The sequence below is a fragment of the Rhinopithecus roxellana genome, chromosome 7 (genome assembly GCF_007565055.1).
Source record: "Rhinopithecus roxellana isolate Shanxi Qingling chromosome 7, ASM756505v1, whole genome shotgun sequence".
In the NCBI taxonomy this organism is placed as follows: Eukaryota; Metazoa; Chordata; class Mammalia; order Primates; family Cercopithecidae; genus Rhinopithecus; species Rhinopithecus roxellana.
The window spans coordinates 145389371-145411956 of NC_044555.1; positions in this window are offsets into that span (position 1 = coordinate 145389371).

Consider the following 22586-nt stretch of genomic DNA (forward strand, 5'->3'; position numbering starts at 1 on the left):
ATGATGCGTAGGAAAAGAAAAAGACAGACCCAAAATGCTTTTTAAATTAAAATCAGTGTCCAATTCACAATTACAAATACTGCAACACTCAATTAATTTCTTTCTTTCAAATTTCTTTCCAAAATGTTTCCAAATTAGTTGTCAGTGTATAAAAGAAGTTGCTACATGTACAATGGTAACCATGTTATCCTTCATATTATCTGGATAATGCATGTTTAATTCATTCTTATACAAAACTTAATTAGAATGCAGCAAAATTTAGTCTCTCCAAAGCATCATTATTTTATGAAATGCATACAGTCAAATCATAGATACTGCCACAATGGGGAAAAAAGGAAGAAAGCAAAGAGAAAAAAAGAATTTGGTTACTATTAATTTGAGGATTGCATGACCACTAAATCCATCATAAGTAGTTTTAAATAACCTGTGTGACAGAATCCTAGCCATCCTAGTTTGTATCCCTACCTTATGGCCAAAAGGTGGCACTGTTCCATTTATTATGAGTTTGGCATCTAGTCCATGGTGCTGTAGCCAGTCACTCTGTAATGTTCACTGAAACTAGCAAGGCGTGCATCATTAACCATTCTGCTTCACAGGCCCTGATATCAAGAGGATCATACCAGCAGCTACTCTGACATAACTCATTAAGAAACTGTTGTAAATAAGAATCTTGTAGAAAAGCATAGCGGCAGGTTAAATCAGCTCCCCCACCTTGGAAGGAAACTAAATCCTTGTGGCTGACCTGCTGTTGGGAAGAAATAAATTAGTATTTGCATCACAAAGGATGGAGGCATTCCACGAAGTGGAGAGACAGCTACAGTTAAGACTCTGTGGCATTTGATTCACTTTTCTCTCCAAGCCCCATCCAAGCAAGGTGATTTATTCTCATGAGCAATGACTGAAATGTTTACTTATTCACCTGGTCAGGCAGCCAGCCACAGGCACATCTTAAACAGCTATGGGAAATGGTTTTAACTGACCTTAGAGGATCCTGATTAAAAGCAAGACAGGTGTCTAACTTTCTGAAACAAATTAGCTAAAATGAAAAAAAAAAAAAGAAAAACCTGACTGGAGGCTTTACCCAGTGACTCATCAGCATGCAACAACAGTTCTTTATGGCTTAAATCAAACAAGAAAAAGAAGATCCTAATACAAATGCAGAAACGATCAGTGAAATGTCCCATCACCTATTACACAGTCAGCAGTAGGGGACAGAGAGAGGGGTTGCTCAATGTCTCTTCTTTTTGGTAGAAACATGATATCTATGAATGAAGAAGTTAGATGCAGCTCCCTAAGCATTATACGCTACAAAATACTAAGAGTGTACTAAACATAATAGCATTCCATTTTAACAGCTTGTATTTATGTTAAATTTTTCCCCATCTCATAGATTCATTTCAAGTTTTAAACCTGGCTGTAACAAAGGATGGCAACAGAGTTGTTTACACTATAAAGATATATTTAATATTTATTTCCTTGTCAGTAATTATATTCTGAGGTCAAAACACAATGGAATAATTATCTGAGTAACATTAGGCAAACATGACAAAAAACAGAATCTGCATTATTCGTATAATAGAATTCTTTAATTCTTCACTTTTTGCTCTTGACAGTGGAAATGTGACCTTTCAATGCAATGGTATAGCACAGCTGAAATGGCTCATGTTGTCAGGAATGAAAGAGAGCCCAGTCAAATTCAAATGATGAAATTCTCTAATTACTGAACCATATAGCAGAGCACCTGCCTACTCTCCATCCCTGCCCCAGCACATACAGTACTGTAGTGTATGGCCTTTTGCTGAACACTCAACGCACTCGGTAGCTAGGATGTTGCTTTGCGAACAAAAAGGAGGATGCTTTCTGAAATCGCAGGTCAGGAAGCTTGCATTCACATGCATTAGGGAACAGGTAAAAATCTCACTATTATGAAAAGGGGACTTCAGAATTCATTTTTGTTGTAGTGATATTTCATTAGAGATTCACAGAAGCTGGGAAAAAATAAGCTGATGCCCAGTCGGTTTCAGTATTTGAATTAAAAAGTGAAAAGCAGCATTTTAGATACTGATGGAAGAAAACAAAGAGGACATAATACGTGTGGAGGGGTAGTAGGGGGTGGTAAGAGAAGTTTCATGTAGACACCTACAGACACCCCATCTCAATGTCTTACTCCTTTTTTTTTTTTTTTTTTTTTTTTTTTTTTAACTTGCAGGTATGTTGTTTTTATACTGTTGTTTACATATTTTGTTCTGGGAGGTAGTGTGGAACTTTGTTTCTTTGTTTGTTTGTTTTTTTAAACATATTCCTAGTGGTCAAGAAATGTAGTGAACCTTTTGAGAAGAGAAAGGAGGTGTTGGTAACGGCTACTAGGTAGCAATTCAAGAGAAACAAAACAACCAGAGCTAAGGCTGATTTCTCCTCCTTTCCCTTCCTGCTCCTACCAGGAGGCAAACAATGCAAAATAAAAAGTGGGCATTTTTCATACATTGGTGGTAGTCATGTAAAGAGAAATACGTCTGAAATAATAATTCTCACCTAAAAAGTACTGTCTGAAATAACAATAATAAATGACAATATTACATTTCAATCAATTAACTATAGCTTTTATGGCATTGCATATACACGTGTAATTAAGAGCAAGATCAACATGAAACTGCCTGTCTAGCACCTGTTCGAGGTGCCAGGTTAGGCTCTCAATAACCTCACATGTTGCTCCTGTCAAATTTGCCCAGACTGGAATGCTGTACCATTCATGTTCCCTGACCATTCTTTGCTATTTTTTGAAGTCTGTCTTTCTTCAAGTTCTAATTTAATCCCCAACCTGTATATAATATTCACTACATGCCTTACTAATCCACATTTTGGTATGTATATCTCCTCCCATAAATACATATTTCTCTATATTGCCAGGAAATGGTAATGGTGCTGTATATATAGCAGCATTTTAGGAACTTTTTGGTTGCTACTGCTATTAACTCACTTGATTTTTGATATCCAGGATTCCAACTAATTTCTAAAATAAATATGGTGACATAAAAAGCCTTTTACAAAAAATGAACTTGTCCAAGAAATCATAATCTATTAACTAATAACCAGTTAACTGCTAGTATTAGGTAGAGACAGAAGGATGTGTCCATATCAGAGGTGGTGACTAAAAACACAGTCCTAAAAACGGTAGGTTTATGCCATTACCTGTTTATGCCAAAACCAAGATCAATTCTACAACACAGGCAGTTTCTAAAGGATATACAACTAAATGCATAGCTGTACAATCTGGAAATCTCATGGAAAATTTTTCTTGTGAGATTAAGCCATCAAAGGCGTGTTATCAAACCTAAGTGGTCATGATAAGCATACCGCCTTTCAGTCAACTCCAAGTTATATGCAGATCTTTTCATCACAAATTTAAACGGCACACAAATGTGACTGGTGATATAAAATGTGTTGTAACAACTTATTAGTTGAAATTACCATTTAAATCCCTTTAAGACCAAGTTAAATAAAGTAGAAAATCCATACATCCTTTTACTGTGGAAAACACGCTATTACCAAATGTGGGTGGTCTTTGAGAGGGAATGGCAGCAGTGATTACAAGACCATACAATTTCTGCTGAAGTGTAAGGGCTGGAAGATACATTTAACTTAATGCTATTCCAGATAAGTCAAGGCAACTGTCCCAATAGTTTGTATTTATAAACAGTTAAGATCCATTTTCAGGCAATTTAATGATTTTCATTTCAAATAATTTCTTGAATACCATAAAAATAAAGGGTTTCATGATTTTGTTTTACCTTTCATTTTACTTTAAGGAAGAACTTTTTTGCCCTTCCTATATTTAATTCTTTTATTTTTTCACTCATTAGAACCAGAATTGCAGAATTGCAATCATAGCAATAGTTAGTAATTGTGGGCAATTTAGACAACACATACTCTATTTCTACTTCAAGTTAAAAATTATTTGCCACACTGGTTAGAGTATGGTAATAAGAAGATTTACATCATGGGGCAAATTCTCATATGGGTCAGTTTCATTTCATATTCTAATTACAGAATCTACCCCTAATTAGTTGTCTGGTTTGTAACTATGTGCCACAGGTCATAAGACACAAGCAATGAAAATGATTTTGCATACAGCCTCATCCTGCTTCTGACAAAACCACTCAAAGCTGAGTACCTATACTATAGATTACTGTGATCTCACAATATTAAGAACATAACATTTCTTATTAAAGCACTTGACCTCCATATTATACAGGCTTACTTAATTTTACTGCACTTTGTTTTCTTATGCTTCACAGATATTGCTTTTTTAAAAACAGTTGAAAGTTTGTGATAACCCCACATCAAGCAAATCTATATTTCCAACACCATGTGCTCACTTCATGTGTCTGTGTTACATTTTTGTAATTTTCCCAATATTTGAGGAATTTGCATTATTATTATATCTCTTATGGTGACCTATGATTGGTGATATTTGATGTTACTCTTGCAGTTGTTTTGAAATGCCACAAATAACATCCATATAAGACAATGAACTTAATAAATGTTGTGTGTATTCTGACTGCTCCACTGATTTGGCCTTCCCCCATCTCTCTCCCTCTCCTTGGGCTTTTGTGGTTCTTAAGACTTAACAATATTGAAATTCAACCAATTAATAACCCTACAATGGCCTCCTAGCATTCACGTGAAAGGAAAAGTAGCATGTCTCTCACTTGAAATCAAAAGCTAGAAATGATTGGGCCGGGCACAGTGGCGCACGTCTGGAATCCCAGCACTTTGGGAGGCTAAGGCGGGCGGATCACGAGGTCAGGAGATCGAGAGCATCCTGGCTAACACGGTGAAACCCCAGCTCTACTAAAAATACAAGAAAAATTAGCGGGACGTGGTGGCGGGTGCCTGTAGTCCCAGCTACTCGGGAGGCTGAGGCAGGAGAATGGCGTGAACCTGGGAGGCTGAGTTTGCAGTGAGCCGAGATCGTGCCACTGCACTCCAGCCTGGGCAACAGAGCTAGACTCCATCTCAAAAAAATAAAGCTAGAAATGATTAAGCTTAGTGAAGAAGGCATGTTGGAAGCTGAGATAGGTGGAAAGTTAGGCATCCTACCACAAACCCTTAGCTAACTTGTAAATGCAAAGGAAAAGTTCTTGAAGGAAATTAAAGGAACTACTGCATTGAGCACATGAATGACAAAAAGGTGAAACATTCTGACTGCTATTATGGAGAAAGTTGTATGGGTCTGGCTAGAAGATCAAACCAGCCACAACACTCCTTTCAGCCAAAGCCTAATCCAGAGCAAGGCCCTAACTCTCTTCAATTCTGTGAAGAGGTGAAGAAGCTTCACATGAAAAGTTGGAAGCTAAGAGAAATTGGTTCACAAGGTTCAAGGAAAGAACAGATGCACATAGGCTCAAAATAAAGGGATGGAGGAAGATCTACCAAGCAAAAGGAAAGCAAAAAAATGCAGGGGTTGCAATCTTAGTCTCTGATGAAACAGACTTTAAACCAACAAAGATCAAGAGACAAGGCCATTACATAATGGTAAAGGGATCAATTCAACAAGAAGAGCTAACTATCCTAAATATATATGCACCCAATACAGGAGCACCCAGATTCCTAAAGCAAGTCCTTAGATAACTACAAGGAGACTTAGACTCCCACACAATAATAATGGGAGACTTAAACACCCCACTGTCAATATTAGACAGATCAATGAGACAGAAGGTTAACAAGGATATCCAGGAATTGAACTCATCTCTGCAGCAAGCAGACCTAATAGACATCTACAGAACTCTCCAACCCAAATCAACAGAATATACATTGTTCTCAGCACCACATCACACTTATTCTAAAATTGACCACATAATTGGAAGTAAAGCACTCCTCAGCAAATGTAAAAGAACAGATATATAGACCAATGGAACAGAACAGAGGCCTCAGAAAGAATGCCACACATCTACAACCATCTGATATTTGACAAACCTGACAAAAACAAGAAATGGGGAAATGATTCCCTATTTAATAAATGGTGCTGGGAAAACTGGCTAGCCATATGTAGAAAGCTGAAACTGGATCCCTTCCTTACACCTTATACAAAAATTAATTCAAGATGGATTAAAGACTTAAATGTTAGACCGAAAACCATAAAAACCCTAGAAGAAAACCTAGGCAAAACCATTCAGGACATAGGCATGGGCAAGGACTTCATGAGTAAAGCACCAAAAGCAATGACAACAAAAGCCAAAATTGACAAATGGGATCTAATTAAACTAAAGAGCTTCTGCACAGCAAAAGAAACTACCATCAGAGTGAACAGGCAACCTACAGAATGGGAGAAAATTTTTGCAATCTACCCATCTGACAAAGGGCTAATATCCAGAATCTACAAATAACTTAAACAAATTTAGAAGAAAAAAACACCCCAATCAAAAAGTGGGCAAAGGATACGAACAGACACTTCTCAAAAGAAGACATCTATGCAGCCAACAGACACGTGAAAAAACGCTCATCATCACTGTCATCAGAGAAATGCAAATCAAAAACCACAATGAGATACCATCTCATGCCAGTTAGAATGGCAATCTTTAAAAAGTCAGGAAACAACAGATGCTGGAGAGGATGTGGAGAAATAGGAACGCTTTCACACTGTTGGTGAGAGTGTAAATTAGTTCAATTATTGTGGAAGACAGTGTGGTGATTCCTCAAGGATTTGGAACTAGAATTATCATTTGACCCAGCAATCCCATTACTGGGTATATACCCAAATGATTATAAATCACGGTACTATAAAGACACATGCACACGTATGTTTATTGTGGCACTATTCACAATAGCAAAGACTTGGAGCCAACCCAAATGTCCATCAATGACAGACTGGATTAAGAAAATGTGGCACATATACACCATGGAATACTATGCGACCATAAAAAAGGATGAGTTCATGTCCTTTGCCAGGAAATGGATGAAGCTGGAAACCATCATTCTCAGCAAACTATCACAAGAACAGAAAACTAAACACCACATGTTCTCACTCATAGGTGGGAATTGAACAATGAGATCACTTGGACACAGGGCTGGGAACATCACACACCAGGGCCTGTTGAGGGTTGGGGAGCTGGGGGAGGGATAGCATTAGGAGAAATACCTAATGTAAATGATGAGTTGATGGGTGCAGCAAACCAACATGGCACAGGTATACCTATGTATCAAACCTGCACATTGTACACATGTACCCTAGAACTTAAAGTATAATAATAATAATAATAATAATAAAATACTTTTAGTAAAACTATAGCTGTCTCTGCTAGATCTGGGCCAAGTACATTGAAAATCTTTTAGAAAGGATTCACCATTCTACATACCATTAAGAACATCTGTGATTCATTGGAGATCAAAATTAGCAACAGTAAGAGGAATTTGGAAGAAGTTGATTCCAATCCCCATAGATGATTTTGAGGGGTTCAAGACTTCCATGGAGGAAGTAACTACAGATACAGTAGAAATAGCAAGAGAATGATAATTCAAACTGAAGTCTGACAATGTGACTGAACCACTGCAATCTTATGATCAAACTTGAATAAATGAGGAGTTGCTGCTTATGGATGAGCAAAGAAACTGGTATCTTCAGATGGAATCTACTCTTAATGAAGATGCTGTGAACATTGTTGAAACAATAAGAAAAGATTATAATATTTTATAGACAGTTGATAAAGCAGCAATAAGGTTTGAGATTATTGACTCCAGTTTTGTAAAAAGCTCTACTATGGGTAAAATGCTATCAAACAGTATCACGTGCTACAAATCATTTGTGAAAGGAAGAGTCAGTCAACGTGGCAAATTTCATTGTTGTCTTTTCTGTTTATTTTATGTTTTTGAGACGGAGTCTCGCTCTGTCATCCAGGTTGGAGTGCAGTGGTACAATCTTGGCTCACTGCAACCTCCACCTCCCAGGTTCAAGTGATTCTCCTACCTCAGCCTCCTGAGCAGCTGGGATTACAGGCACCCGCCACTACACCCAGATAATTTTTGTATTTTTAGTGGAGATGGGGTTTCACCATCTTGGCTGGGCTGATCTCGAACTTCTGACCTCAAGTGATCTACCTGCCTTGGCCTCCCAAAGTGCTAGAAATTACAGGCATGAGCCACTGCGCTGGGCCTGTTGTCTTCTTAACTTGAGAAATTGTCAGCCGGGCTCGGTGGCTCTCTCCTATAATCCCAGCACTTTGGGAGGCCGAGGCGGGCAGATCAAGAGGAAAGGAGATAGAGACCATCCTGGCCAAGACGGTGAAACCCCAGCTCTACTGAAAATACAAAAAATTAGCCTGGCGTGGTGGCGGGTACCTGTAGTCCCAGCTACTCGGGAGGCTGAGGCAGGAGAATGGCGTGACCCCTCGAGGCGGAGTTTGCACTGAGCGGAGATCGTGCCACTGCACTCCAGCCTGGGCCACAGAATAAGACTCTGTCTCAAAAAAAAAAAGAAAGAAAAAGAAAAGAAAAAGGAAATTGTCACAGTCACTCAAACCTTCAGTAATCACCACCCTAATCAGTCAGGAACCATCAACATTGAGGCAAGAACTTCCAGTAGAAAAAAGGTTATGACTCACTGAAAGGTCAGATAATTGTTAGTATTTTGTAACAATAAAGGATTTTTCAAATTAAGATATGTACATTGTTTCATTAGACAATGCTATTGCACACTTTATAGTACAGCGTAAGTATGTAAGCATAACTTTATTATGTGCTTAGAAACCAAAATATTTGTGTGACTCACTTTATTGAAGTGATCTGGACCATACCTGCAATATCTCTGAAGTATACCTTTATACCTTTTTAACTATGTGCAAAGCACATATTGTTTTAATATTTACTTTGTGCTAACTTTTCTTATTGACTTTCTTTATAATTTTGTGCACTTAGCTATTGTATTAGAAAAGATTTTTTTGAGGTCTCACTATGTTACCCAGGCTGGCCTCAAACTCCTGGCCTCAAGCGATCCTCCTGCCTTGGCCTTCCAAAGTGTTGGGATTACAGGCATGAGCTACTGTGCCTCACTGAGTCCTGATATTTTTGAGAAACAACTCTGGGAAGTTTGATTAATTTAAGATGGGTTTCTTTGGCTCTGGAAATTAAAAAAAAAAAAAAAAAAAAAAAAAAAGATGTAGTACTCAGTTCTCGCCTTGATGGAGGGGGAAATAGCTCAGTCCCAGAGAAGATAGCATAATATATCTCTGATATACGAACTGCAATAGAATACATACCTGACTTTGAGATATGCATAGACAGTAGATGAGATGGGTGATAGATTTTATCAGCCTTCCTACAATCCATATGATAGATTTTGTTGAGGTTAATCTACAGTTCCAAAATTCTTTTACTACCGTATCCTCATGTTGGATGAAAATTATGGACAATTTGTTTCCATGAAGACCCTGACCATATGGCCCAAGGATGTGCATCAGAAAACAATAAACAAATTGCAACTGCTCAGCCCACAGTGCTTGCCTGTAATATCAACTGACTGCCTTTCAGCACAGCTTGTTGTCAAAAAGCATGAGTTAGCAGATGCAGAGGCACATTTTGTTATTTATAGATTTGAAAGCATTAATTCCATTATAAATTTGGAAATTTCACTTTTCTGAGGTTGACAGTCTGCATATCTTTGTTTGTTTCTCTATCCTGTGTGATGATCATGGAGAGGGGCAGAAATAGTTCCTCCCTTCAAATGACTGTGTTGTGAGCTCGTTCTCATTAACAATGCCACTGATTTTGATGACATGCATTATATGCATATAATTTTAAAAGATCTTTCTCCAGTTTTTAGTACTATAAAAAGCTTGATTAGGCAATTTGTTCTTTTCATTATGTCAACTAATAAGACATCAGTTGAAAGAACAGGGAAAAACCAATTAAAGGCATGAATATTCACATGGAAAAAATCCCTCTGAATGAGAGATGCCTGTACAGACCAAAAATGAATAGGAGATATACCAAAATGTTTCAACTGACCAGGGTAGAGCAAAAGCATTACTAAATGAAGTTCAAGTTACCCTGGCTCTGATAAGCTGTTAAACATTGTGCAAAATAAAGGTTTTCTATGATTTCAATAAATGGAGACTTAGTGTGATACAGATGCCTGTGTTACTTATCTTACTGCAGGAATTTTTAAACTCTCACTCTGATTTTTCAGTTTGCAACCATGTTTTAACCCATATTGCTATTCTGTAAGCCTATATAAGCTTTACTGTTAATGATAAATAATGAAGGTCATTGCCTAACTATATAGAAGTTTTTGTATTCGAAGTGCACACCATTAAGAGATAATTTTACGTATGTGCTCATCTTTCCCACACAAATAACACAATGGGTGTGCTTATTTGAGTGGTAGTTTTGTCTTATCTACTTTATCAACTACATGCTAAAAATAAATGTGAATTCTATATTCTGTAAATTATTCAATGTGTTAGAGTCAATTATACAAATAATAATGCATATTAATTCAAAGTAAAACTTCCTTTAATAAATTTCCTCAGAGAACTTTTTTTTCTTTTTTTTTTTGGAGACAGAGTCTCACTCTGCTGCCCAGGCTGGAGTGTAGTGGCACAATCGCAGCTCACTGCAACCCCTGCCTCCCAGGTTCAAGTGATTCTCCTGCCTCAGCCTCCCGAGTAGCTGGGATTATAGGCGTGAGCCACCGCGCCCAGCCAGAGAATTTTCACACTAGAAGCAGTGAGTTTTTTTCAGTGAAATAGAAGTGTCACATGGAAGTCTCTGAAGCCCAATAGTGTCTCTTCCCCCATTAGATATACTGACCTTCAAGTCTTAGAATGCCACCAGAAAAGGAGAAAGGGGTACCAAATGAGGAAATAGCAGGCAACTGAAGATTAACCTCACTCACTTTATAATTTTACTGTACTTCAATTCTTCTATACAGAGCACAGATATCTGAATGATGTCATTTCAGTTCATAAAATTTGAGTGAATTTAAGCTTAGTGACCTTGAATGTTGAATTGTTCTTCCAAGTGACATCAAATGGTGGACAATGCCTCCTTTGTGGGAGCAGGCGAAAAAAGCCCAGTTCATTGGATAGTAGAGTGAACCATTAGTACAATAAGAATTTCACAAATTGCTACTGTTCTGTGAATCAATTCAAAACAGTTTTATGATTTACTGCATAAAATATACATTCTATACTGCCAAGATCAAAAATGCAGTCAGCAAAACAGTTAACATAACCCATATCAAAGAATGAGGCAAACTCATTTGGATTCCTCCCAATACTACAGAACAGCATACCTGAAAATGAACAAACCTACCTTCACATCTCCTTGAAAATCTCTGGAGCACTGATGAAATAGGGAGTTATTTTATTTTGTCTCCATTTATATTAAATATAGAAGCTAGCTTATCAGAATGTTTATTATCATAACATAGAAAAACACATTATATCCTAGCTTTGTGATCCTGAATTCATGTCCAGTTCAACAAATAATATAGGTTCTCTTTCTAATTATAGCATATCAGGTTCATAACTTGCAATAATATTTTTCCTTTATAATGTATACACAGGCTTTGCAAATGAATTGAAAATTAATTACTTTTCTCTTTGTTTTGCAGAATATTTTGTGTGCATGTACATACAGCTTGAACAAATTTCTCTATGATAAAAAACAAAGATATATTTGATGCATTAATCTTCTGGGTGGCATAGGGCAAGGTTGTACAGAGGTACATGAATCAGACATACCACCTTTGCAAACCCTTGTGTTGATGACTTTATTTTTCTTTTTCTGAGAACAGTTTTACAATTTTCTAAAAGCAGTTCAATTATTCTACTGCCACTTTCAGATCTGGCTTAATCACACAGTAATTAATATCCTGGATACTGAATCCTCACTATAACCTTGTTTTTTTGAGCAGCATGCATGAAATTAAACTACATGTAAATTGAGATATTAAAGATGAGACTGTAACTTAGGTTGAGTTTGACCTAAGATGAAATCATATTACATGAAATTTTATCATGTATCATGCATCATGCTATATAATAAAGGCATCTGTGTTATCTCTATGTCACTAACGAATACACTAAAAGACAAAGTATGCCAGTATTATCAAGCACCTTCTCTCCAACCACTCATCAAGTAAAAATTGTTTCCTTACTCAGATTATAAATTATACTAAAGGTCATTATTGATTCAGGATGTCTTATAAAGTCTGTCTAACAATCATGATATTAGATTTGTAACTTCAGAATGCCTATAGCATAATCTTCTGAAATACTAGCATTAAAAAATGAGGCATGGCTTAACAGTTTCAAAGAAAAGTGTTGCTGGATTTGTTGACTATCCATGAAATCAAGTACTTTCTAGTAAATACCATCAGAGCTAATTGATCACAACAGGTACCTGCACTACACCTGCATTTTTACGGCTCTTAAATATTAAAATGAATTAGTGAAGGTGTTTTTATACTAAAGCTCTTAAAATGTAAAGCTTTTACATGTTCGGGACAATTTGGTGTCATCGCTCCTGAATGCAATTGCATGCACTCAGTAACCTACAACATTACTATTGCTTTTTTTTTCCTTCAAATCTTATTTATCAGCCTTATATGAAAGTATTTCTGGTTCATTTTGAAGGCTATTAACTTTTGGTTAATGAAAAGCAAAGGGAAAATATTTTGGAATATCATCTATATCTTCTAATAATGAGAATTTTATTTACTTATTCACTGTAACAAGAAAACAATTTCATTATTTCCCTATCTGGCTACGAACTAGAAACAGCCTGAGATTGTTCAAATCTACTGGTTGTTAATTAATTTTGTCTCTGGCCATATTAACTGGTATGATGTCTTGGACAACCTGTAATTCAAAATGAGATGATTCTCAAAAGAGCAACTTTTAAATATCGATAGTTTTATAAAGTAGAGGTAAAATTATGAATAAAGTTACTTTTGCCACTACCATCATCAAAGAAACAAGAAGAGATAGTAGTTAGAATGGAGTTCTATTGTAAATAGAATTGTAAATAGAATTCTATTGTAAATAGCATTGGATACAAAATAGATATCAATTTGTTAACAATGACGTCCTTATAATGGATTGTAGTGGTTCCCTACCACCAAAAACGGCAATAAAAAGAAGAGAGAATAAATCTGTTTGAACATGTGATGAGTTTTTTTCTGTGATGAGTTCCTGTTTCATAGAAAAAAGTTGAGCAATTTCAAAATAGACCTTGTTCATAAGGTTCTAGTAAGCTAATGTTTTACCAATTTGGAGACAGGGAACATACTTGAAGTGACCTAAGACCTCCACTAAAATATTGTAAAAATATGAACACTGTCAGAAACAGAGCCTCATCCAATCAGCTGGAAAGCCTTAAGAGGCCGGGCGCGGTGGCTCAAGCCTGTAATCCCAGCACTTTGGGAGGCCGAGACGGGCGGGTCACGAGGTCAGGAGATCGAGACCATCCTGGCCAACACGGTGAAACCCCGTCTCTACTAAAAAAAATAAAAAAAACTAGCCGGGCGAGGTGGCGGGCGCCTGTAGTCCCAGCTACTCGGGAGGCTGAGGCAGGAGAATGGTGTAAACCCAGGAGGCGGAGTTTGCAGTGAGCTGAGGTCTGGCCACTGTACTCCAGCCTGGGCGACAGAGCGAGACTCCATCTCAAAAAAAAAAAAAAAAACAAAGAGAAAGAGAAAAAAATGAGTTTTTTTCTGCCTCAAGATTCCCGCACCAACTCCTGCTTGAGTTTCCAGACTGCTGGCTTGCCCTACAAGCTTCAGACTTGCCAGCCCTTACAATTATGCAAGCCAATCCTTAAGACAATATGCGTGTGTGCGCGCACGCGTGTGTGTGTGCACCCGCACACGTGCGCACACATGCACGTTCTGAAATCGATATAGAGATATATCCTACTGGTTCTGTCTCTTTTCCTGGAGAACCCTGACTAATACAGATATTTGCACACACACAGACACAGAAGTCTTTAAACATTTTTATAGATGTAAATGTCAAAGATCCTTATTTTGTAATTGCCTGCTAATTGAAATGACATACCACCCAACCCTACAAATCAAGTCTTATATTTCATAACATGGGTCAGTACATACAGGTCAAAAGCTAGGTAAAGTCATCGAAACATGACACTGATTTAAAGCAAACTGAGATTTTGTTCTAAAACAACAGTTTCAAAATTATTTATACACAACCAAACAAACAGACTAACCTGAGGAATAAACAATTTTGTGAGTGACCTTTTTGGTATTCTCATCCTACCTTATTGGAGCATCAATAGAATGGAGGAATGAGTTCCTTCAAGTATCCTCATGTTATTTAGAAACAATACCTTGAGAAAAGAAAAAAAAAGGCCGTGATCCAAAACAAAGCAAAGCCATCTAACTTCCTGGAAAAATTGACTAGACTTTTAAGGATGAATGTATTAATCAGATATATGTAGAGGAGAAAGAAAAACCATTACATTAACAAGATTTCCTTCATAGGCTATTGTTAAAATTAAAAATGGATATTCCCTTAAACAGATTAGAATAGTTTTGAACAAATACTGGAATCAGACAGCATGATTAATTGTGTCCTTCAGAGATTCAATAGAAACCCAATTTGACTATTTGTCCTTTGCTTAAAACATTTGATGGGCATTCTAAGACAGTTTTATCACTGAAATGCTTATTTCCATTTCACTTTTTCAAAATATGTACACTTTTTCTGTAAGTCAGATTTGAAATGTTTCTCTACCATTGCTCCTCACATCCTTTTATGTTAGAAATGCAAGTACCTGCACTACACTTGAAATTATGACGGATATGTAGCATCTCTTTTCTTAGAGACAGTTCTCAAGAACTGAGGTCAGCTCTTTGAGAAAGAATATAAGCTTTTTCACGGAAGAAGCAAACATAGGGCAACTGGGAGGACAAAAGAAAAAGAGAAACAGTTTCCTTTTATCCTAGATTATTTTCTCCTAGGATTCAACAAAAACCAGACTACTTGTGAAGTAATGAATATGCAGTACTATATTTTGCTGCTACAATGTTCTAAGAGGGATTGACTCAAAAATAAAATAATAAAATAAAAATCAAAACAAAAACAAAAACATGCAACCTGCTATGATAGGACCACTTTAAGAAGTGTCTTTCAAATTTGACTCTAAATCACTTCCTTTGTTAAATATTTTTAAAGGCAAAATATACTCTTTTTTCCTTTGGGAAATTGTTTAATCAGTACTATTTTCTGTTTTTGTTTTTTTCTTTTCACTAAATAAAGGAAGACTATGATATCCCCTGCAAATCTAAAGAGAAAATGAAATAAGGGCAATGTTATAAGCATACAGACGGAACGGCAGTGTTACAAAAATTATTTAAGAAAATTGCCTAGTCATAGTCATGTGATTAAGGAGTTCTTTATTTTATTCTTACCCTCTAAATAGCTGAGATAAAAGCTAATATTTTTCAAAATTCATACTCAGTAAAATACTGATTATTCAGAACCCTCATTGGTTTTCAACTTTAACAATTGGGTTTTCAATGTTATAACTAAATATGTATTTTGGATTAACATACTAAATATATACAATGTTTAAAATACATTAAATATAATTTTACTGTTTCTAATAATAATTCAGGGTCACTCTAATGAATTCAAGGTATATTTAACATAATCAGAGTGTTTGCCCCTACCAAACTGTTATTAGAAGTAATGGTGTATGGTGCTCACAAAGAGTTGGGAATGGTGACTGCACTCACCAGCCAGAGAGGAAAACCTCATGATTCACAGGGTATTGTGAGTGTAATTGGAAGGGTCTTCCCACAGTAGTGTGGAATAATTAGCCCCATACTGAATACTGCTCTTACCTTGACAAATAAATCTTAAAAGCAAGTCCCCAAAAGATCAAACTATTTTCAAATAATTTAACTGCAATCTAGAGCAAAACTGGAAAATATTTATAGAAATACAAAAATACTCAGCATCCAGACAAGTAAAATTCATAATACCAGACATCCAATTAAATATTACCATGTATGAAGAGAACCAACAAAATAAAACCTATAATGAAAAAGAAAAATCAGTTCATGGAAAATAAACAGCTGAAATAGATGATAGAATTAGTAATGACATTAAAATAGTTATCATAACTGAATTCCATAGAATCAAAAAGTTTAGTAGAAATATAGAAGATATATCAAAAGACCCAAACAAATTTCGAGAGATAAAAGTAAAATATTTGACATGGAAGATACACTGCATCAATTCACAACTGGTTAGATATTGCAAAAAGAAGATTAGTAAACTTGAAGACATAGCATAAAACTGTCCAGTGAATCATAGGGAGAAAAGATAATTTAAATAATAATAAACAACAATCAGTAAACTGTGGGACAAGTTAAAGCAGCCAAACGTACATGTAGCTGCAATTGTTAAAAAGGAGGCAGAAAAAATATTTGAAGAAATTATGGCCAACAGTTTTCTATATTTGATGGAAACTACAATCCCGTAGATGCAAAAATTTCAGTGTATTATTGATGAAAACTATGATCCCATAAATGCAAAAAGTTCAATATACCACAAGCATAAAAATATGAAGAAAACTCTAATAAGGCATACAGTAAGTATATTGCTGAAAACTAGTGATAAAGAGAAACTCTTAAAAGCAATGAGAGAGAAAAAAACCTGCTGCATACAGAAGAACAAAGATAAGGGTGACAGCCAATTTCTTGTCAGAAACAACGTGAGAAGACAGTGCAGCAGCATGTTTAAAATAGTTTAGAATCCGTATCCCATGAAAATATGAGTCTATCTTGAAAAAATGAAGGCAAAATAAAAACTATTCAGACATATATAAGCTGAAAGAATTTAGCAGCAGCAGATTCACACTACAAGAAATGTTAAAGTCCTTCAGGCAGAAGGAAAAGATACACCAGATGGCAATCTGGGTCTACACAAAGAAAGAATACTAGGAATGGTAAGTACTTGGATACACACTAAGAATGCTTTTATCCATATTATTGAAATATCTTTCAATGATAATTGACTGTAAATAAAAATAATAACAATGTATTTTGGCATTTGTAAAATAAGGTTCTTATGATATTCCGTAGTTCTCCCTTATACACTGTTTTCATTTCCTTGGTTTGAGTTGCCCAGAGTAAACCACAGTCTGAAAATACTACATAAAAATTCCAGAAATAAACAATTCTTAAGTTTTAAATTGTGTGCCACTCTAAGTAAGGCAATGATATCTTGCACCATCCCACTTTATCCTACCCAGGATGTGAATCATCCCTTTGCCCAATTATCCATGCTGTATACACTACCTACCTGTTAGTTACTTAGTAGCTGTCTCCATTATGAGATCCACTATCACGGTATTGCATTGCTTGTGTTCAAGTAACCTTTAGTTTACTTAATAATGGATCAAAATCAGAACAGTAGTGATGCTGGCATATTGTTATAATTGTTCTATTTTATTATTAGTTATTTTTGTTAATCTCTCACTGTGCCTAATTTATAAATTAAACTTTATCATGGGATAGAAGAAAAACATAGTATAAATAGAGTTAGGTACTACCCAAGGTTTCAGGTATCCACTGGTAGTCTTGGGACATATCCCCACAGAAGGGAAAGGGTGGGACTACTGTACATTAAGTGGTATATCACTTGAGGCTTGAGCATAAAATTTAAAGATGTAAATACTATAAATCCAAAGCAATCACAAAAATAATAAAACATAAACTTTTAGTTAATAAGCCAACAAGGAGATAAAATAAATCACAAAAGATATCCAATTAACCCAAAATAAAGCAAAAATAGATCAAAAATAGAAAAAAAAAAGGTGGGAATTCTAAACCTAATTATGTATGTAATTATATTAAATGTAAGTTATCTAAATACCTTAACTTAAAGGCAGAGATTTTCAGATTGGATAAAAAAGGAAAACCCAAGTATATTCTCCTTTCAAAAAAAAAGCACACTATAAATATAAACATATTAATAAGTATAAAAGAATGGGAGATGATATGGCAGGTTCATACTAATCAGGAGAAAGTTTGAGTAACTATATTATTATCAGACTAAGTCCCCTTTTATTCGCTTTTATTATGTTCTTCTCAAGAAAGTTTTGTAGTTCTCATCATACGTACTTTATGCATTTCTTGTTAAGTTATACCTGTATATTTCACATTTTTTGGTAATCTCTTAATCTGAGATAGTTCATAATTCAGATTTTTATTACATTCTTCATTTAGTATATTTCTAGCTATAGTTACTGGCTATAATACATTCTGAATTTGTACTCTTCTTTAATGTGGTCGAAAAAATTCTTGCTGCAGGTACTTTTCATACCAGGAATCAAATAATTATTCAGGCAGTAATGTACCCCTTCAAGTCAGAGTGCTCTTTCAGTTATACATTCTCCACATGTTTCTCTGTTTAATCCTGCATTTTTTTTCTGGCCCCACTAGGTCAGTAAAATAGCTTCTATGAAAGTTTTTCTTTTTTTAATTTGTAAAGAAAAATTTCACTTGGAAAAAATTGAAAAATGCTTCTCCAGCCAGCCACAACACCAAACTCTATAGCCACAGGAGAACCACATGTTGCCGTTGAATGTTTTCATGCCCATTTTGAAGCATGTAATACTGTGTTTCTTTAATTTCTTGATGGAAGCTCATACTAGGAGATGCATACTAAAGTCCTAGACAAACCGATACGATTTGGCTCTGTGTCCCCACCCACATCTCACCTCAAATTATCATCCCCATAATTCTCACGTGTCAAGGGCAGGACCAGGTGGAGGTGATCGGATCGTGGGGGCAGTGTCCCCCATACTGTTCTCATGACAGTGAGTTCTCACAAGATCTGATGGTTTTATAAGCATTTGGCATTTCCCCTGCTGGCAATCACTCTGTCCTGCTGTCCTGTGAAGAAGGTGCCTGCTTCTCCTTTGCCTTCCACCATGATTGTAAGTTTCCTAAGGTCTCCCCAGCAATGCAGAACTGTAAGTCAATTAAAACTCTTTCCTTTATAAATTGCCCAGTCACAGGTATTTCTTCATAGCAGTGTGAAAACAGACCAGTACCCAAATAATCCTTTTCATTTGAAATACAATTGTGGCACATAATTGAGCTACTATGAGTGATCCTAGTCACATTTTCTAATACCTTTTTATAGCCAATTTATTTTTTAATCAGCTTATTATTTTAGGAGAGTTTTAGATTTCCAGAAAAATTGTGAAGATGCTAGAGAGTTACCATGTTCCCTGCAGCCAGTTTCACCTATTATTAATATCTTAGTATAGTACATTGGTTGCAATTAATGAATCTATATTGATACATCATTATTAACTGAAGTCCATAATGTATTCATATTTTCTTAATTTTTGCCTAATACATTTTTCTGTTCCATGACCACATTCAAGATACCACATTACATGTACTTATAGGTCTTCTTGGGCTCCTCTTGACTGTGACAGTTCTCAGACATTTCTTATTTTTGGATGAACTTGACAGTTTTGTGGAGTACTGATATAAGTTGTAGAATGCCCCTCAATTGGAAATTGTCTGATGTTTTTCCCATTGTTAGAGAAATTAGTGTAATTAAATCCAATATTTTATTTCATCTCATGTTGTATGGCATTGATTTCAGATGCAGTTAACTATACTTTTGTTGTTGCTGTAGTTGTTCACAATAGCCTGCCTCTGAACTGTGACAAACTTTCCATTTAATCTGGATGTTATATTAGGCTATCTGGTGATATATTGCCAGTATATTTCATGCTCACATGTTGTCTGATTGGGTGCTTTCATAACAGCAAAATATTAAATTTGAATTCATTTTTTAATTCACTTAATGTATTTTGTGGGTAATTCATTGTAGGCATTATTTGGCTTGGATCTTCCCAACATATCTGAGGTGCTGCATCATAACTGCTTTAGTTGTTCCTTAAATCTTTTAGGTCATCAGTTTGCTCTATTTCTCAAAACCAAAACTATCCTTCTGGGTATGGCCATTATACTGAACAATATTTTCTTTTAATTTTTTTTTTTTTTTTTTTTGAGACAATGTCTTACTTTGTCACCCAGGCTGGAGTACAGTGGCATGCTCTTGGCTCACTGCAATCTCGGCCTCCCAGGTTCAAGCAATTCTCTCACCTCAGCCTCCCAAGTAGCTGGGACTAGAGGCACATGCTACCACACCCAGCTAATTTTTGTATTTGTAGTAGAGACAGGGTTTCACCATTTTCACCAGGCTGGTCTCAAACTCCTGACCTCAAGTGATCCACCCGCCTCGGCCTCCCAAAGTTCTGGGATTACAGGTGTGAGCCACTGTGCCTGGCCCCTAACAATGTTTATTCTTCACTTATTTAGTGTTTTAACCTCACATTCTATTGCCTGATACACTAAGAAGACAGTTTGAATTTTGAGTTATTACTAGGCTATGATTGTTTTAAATAGTCTTAAATAATTGCTCAGTTTAGTTAAGTGTGCACAGAAAACGTGACTAAACAAGTTGTGACCCAAGTTCCAGGACAGCAACAGAGGAATCTGAGTTCCTGCACTCTCAGTTCACTCCTCTGCCATTGTGTCATGATGAATCACATCCTCCATCATTGAACGAAACTGTGTTTCCTATTGAAGCACTGCCTGACATCCTGAATTTGTACTGTATGGCAGTTTATATTCCAGAGGATGGAATAGTTTAAGATAACTTTAACGCAAACAAAAAGACTAAGGAGAGGTAAATACATGAAAAGAGTAATCAAAGTGCATTCAGTCCCACTTACTCTTAACTATGTTTGATACAGCACAATTCCAAGATCTTAAAATAATTTAGAAAATTTCCCAATACAGTATGCATTAATCCATAGAAGAATCCAGTATCATATAATACAATTTTTCTACATCTAAGAAATAATAAAATGAATATCTCTAACTACATTTTCTTATTGTGGTAAAATGAACATAATATAAAATTTGCAATTTTAACCATATATAAATGTACGGTTTAGAGGCATTAAGAACATTCACATTGCTGTGAAACCATCACACTACCCATATATCTATATCTATCTTATATAGCACATATACATCCTATTGGCTCTTTATATATTCTGTATATTAATATCTCATCAGATACATGATATGCAAATATTTTCTCCCATTCTGTGGGTTGCCTTTCATTTCATTGAAAATGTTCTTTGATGCAAACAAATTTTTAATATTGAAGTACAATTGGCCAGGTGCGGTGGCTCAAGCCTGTAATCCCAGCACTTTGGGAGGCCGAGACGGGCGGATCACGAGGTCAGGAGATCGAGACCATCCTGGCTAACACGGTGAAACCCCATCTCTACTAAAAATACAAAAAACAAACAAACAAAAAAAACAAAAACAAAAACAAAAACAAAATACAAAAAACGAGCCGGGCGAGGTGGCGGGCGCCTGTAGTCCCAGCTACTCGGGAGGCTGAGGCAGGAGAATGGCGTAAACCCGGGAGGCGGGGCTTGCAGTGAGCTGAGATCCGGCCACTGCACTCCAGCCTGGGTGACAGAGCGAGACTCCGTCTCCAAAAAAAAAAAAAAAAAAATTGAAGTACAATTTATATTTTTCTTTTATTGACTACACTTTTATTTTATCTAAGAAATCATTGCCAAATCCAATGGCATGAAGCTTTCCCCTATGTTTTTCCTAATAATTTTACAGCATTAACTCTTACTTTTATGTTTTTCAACCCTTTTGGGTTAATATTTGTATATGATGTAGTATAAGGATTCAACATCACTCTTGCATGTGAATATCCTTTTCTCCTAGCACTGTTCTTTGAAAACACTGCCCTTTCCCAATTGAATGATCTTGTCGATCTTGTTGGAAATCATTTGACCATATACAAAAGAATTAATTTCTGGGATCGCCATTATATTGCATTGTCCTATAAGTTTGCCTTTATGCCAGGATCACAGTGTTTTGGTTTTTGTAGATTTGTAGCAAGTTTTGAAATCCAGAAGTGTGAATCCTCCAACTTTGTTCTTTTTCAAGAGTGTTTTGTATATTCATGATCCCTTGAAATTTCATATAAATATGGACTTGGGGTTTTTCACTTCTGCAAAAAAAGGTCACTAAGACTTTGATAGGGATTAAAATTTTAGATTGCCTTGCCTTGTGTAGTATTGACATCGTAACAATATTACATCTTTCAGTAAACATGAAGTATCATTCCATTTATGTTTTCTTTAATTTCTTTCAGCATTGTGGTTTTCAGTGTACAAATCTTTCAACTCTTTATTTAAAGATTACTCCTATTTCATTGTTTTGGACGCTATTATAAATGAATTCTTTTATTTCCTCTTTGGATTATTTATTGTTAGTATATGGAAATGCAACTGATTTTTTTTTTTTTTTTTGAGACAGGGTGCCCTTCTCATTTCCTTTAGTGTGTATTTTCTTTGTAGTTTTCTTGGATATTGTATCTAATAACTAAAGTTGTAACAATGTATTTTCTACTGATATCAACTTAACTTCAATTTCTTACAAAATCTTTACTGCTATTCACCTCTGTCCCCCTTCCTGCTTTATGTTATTAATGTCA